This window comes from Balaenoptera musculus, chromosome X (genome assembly GCF_009873245.2).
Source record: "Balaenoptera musculus isolate JJ_BM4_2016_0621 chromosome X, mBalMus1.pri.v3, whole genome shotgun sequence".
Lineage (NCBI taxonomy): Eukaryota > Metazoa > Chordata > Mammalia > Artiodactyla > Balaenopteridae > Balaenoptera > Balaenoptera musculus.
This window is the reverse complement of record NC_045806.1, coordinates 830742-833407: the sequence shown is the minus strand read 5'-3', so window position 1 is coordinate 833407 and position 2666 is coordinate 830742.

The window sequence follows — 2666 nt, the reverse complement described above, 5'->3', positions numbered from 1 at the left end:
TTCAATATCTTGTAATAACTTGTAATTGGAAAAGAATCTGGAAAAAAAAATATATATATATATATATATATAAAACTGAATCACTTTGCTGCACACCTGAAACTAACACAACACTGGTAATCAACTATACTCCAAAATAAAAGAAAAAGTTTAAAAGTAAACAATAACTAAATAAAAAAGAGACTACATGTATATAGCATATTATTAGAATCATACAGGTCCATTAACGTATGGCTTACATGGTGTACATTAATTAATGTTTGCATCAATGTTACATAGCATTAGTGTCTATTGATTAACCTTGGCGTATAAGTACATTCGTATGCATTAAATATTAAATGTGTGTTTTATTTATTTAAGGGAAAACGTTCCGTCTGTCTGTCTGTCACTACAGACACACGCGTATATCCGGCGGGGTTCAGCCCGTCACCCTGGGGCCTGCGTCTCACGCACCCTGTTGTGTCCAGCGGGTCCATCCTGAGGGCAGAACCTGACCTTCCTGGGGCCACCATCCCCACTCCCTGGGGGGCCCCGGACCCACTTCAAATCCACTCTGGTTTAGACGCCAACACCCACCCCTGCTCTGAAGCGTTTCAGGAACCTCTCTCTCACGGGGAGACTTGTATCTAGTCTTCCGTCCAGAAAAACGTGCAGAGAGAAATTCATGTCTCCGGGGAGTCGCCCCCCCCCCCGCCCCGCTCCCCCCCCGCCCCGCTCTCCCCCCTCCCCCCGCCCTCCCCCCCCCCCTCTAAACCGGCAGTCCCTCGATTTTGCACGTGTTCTCCATATGTAGGTGGTCATCACCTGGTCCGAGAGCACGACCTTCGGGGAAGCCAGGGCCGTCCAGTGGCTAAGACTCCGCGCTCCCAGGGCAGGGGGCCCGGGTCCGATCCCTGGTCAGGGAACTAAGATCCCACACGCGGGCCGCAACTAAGACCCGACGCAGCCAAATAAATAAGTAAATAAATAAATATTAAAGAAAAAAAAAGAAATTCGCAGGCTGCGATACAGGGTACCCCGTGCGCTCTGAGGTCCCCAGAGACCCTCCAGGGCCACTTCCCGGCACGAAGCTGGCCTTGCCCTCGGGGTCGGGCCAGCCTGGGCCCCGCGACCCCGACCGCTTCCTGCGGGCTTCTCCCGAGAGGAGGGGCTTCCCTCCTGACCTTTCCCAGCAGAAGCGCTTCCGGCCGTGGGGGCGGGGCGTCCTTCCTGGAGGAGGGGACACGCCTTGCGCTGAGTCCCGGCCTGGCGCTCCGGACACGGCGCGGGTGAGCTGTGCCCTCTGCGTCCCCGGGGACCCGCAGACCTGCCCTCCCAGCTGCTGCTTCTGGGGGACCCGGCATGTAGGGACCACCAGCTCCCCGTCCGCTGGGGGTGTGGATCTTTGCTGCACTTTTTAATAACTGTACTCAGTGAATGGTCCTCTCCAAATTCGCATCCCTTAGAGCCTCAGAACGGGACCTTATGTGGAAACAGGGTCTTTGCAGACGTGGTGAAGGGAAGGGTCTGAGATGAGGTCCCCCTGGAGGAGGGTGGCCCTATATCCAAGACAGGGTCCTTCTAAGACACAGAAGGCGAGAGACCCAGACACAGAGGAGAAGCCCCAGGAAGACAGAGGCAGAGACGGGAGGGAGGCGGCCACAAGCCCAGGGACGCCTGGAGCCCCCAGAAGCTGGAAGAGGCGGGAAGGACCCTCCGGAGGGAGCAGGGCCCTGGGACACCTTGACCTCAGTCGTCTGGTCTCCAGGATGGGGGAGGATGGATGCCCGTGGTTTTAGGCCCTCAGTCTGTGGTTGTTAGAGCCGCCCTGGACTCTGCTGTAAAAAAGAACACTCTTTTCTCCTGACACTCACCATGCACCCCTAGCCCCTCCCTCTGGCCTCCTGAAACCTGCCCGGGTCCCCGGCCCCATGCCAGGGAGCAAACTCACCCTTCCCACTGGGTCCCTGTCCCACTGGGGCACAGGTCCGCTCTGGAACCTGCCGGTGGCCAACCCCGGCTTGGGCTGACTTGCCAGGTTCTGATTTTTATTGTAAATCCACCCGTGTAAATAAGAGTCTGCCGCCCAGCAAAGGAAACCATCAACAAGACGAAAAGACAACCCTCAGAATGGGAGAAAATATTTGCAAATGAATCAACGGACAAAGGATTAATCTCCAAAATATATAAACAGCTCATTCAGCTCAATATCAAAGAAACAAACACCCCAATCCAAAAATGGGCAGAAGACCTAAATAGACATTTCTCCAAAGAAGACATACAGACGGCCACGAAGCACATGAAAAGATGCTCAACATCACTAATTATTAGAGAAATGCAAATCAAAACTACAATGAGGTATCACCTCACTCCTGTTAGAATGGGCATCATCAGAAAATCTACAAACAACAAATGCTGGAGAGGGTGTGGAGAAAAGGGAAACCTCTTGCACTGTTGGTGGGAATGTAAATTGATACAGCCACTATGGAGAACAATATGGAGGTTCCTTAAAAAACTAAAAATAGAATTACCATATGACCCAGCAATCCCACTACTGGGCATATACCCAGAGAAAACCGTAATTAAAAAAGACACATGCACCCGAATGTTCATTGCAGCACTATTTACAATAGCCAGGTCATGGAAGCAACCTAAATGCCCATCAACAGACGAATGGATAAAGAAGT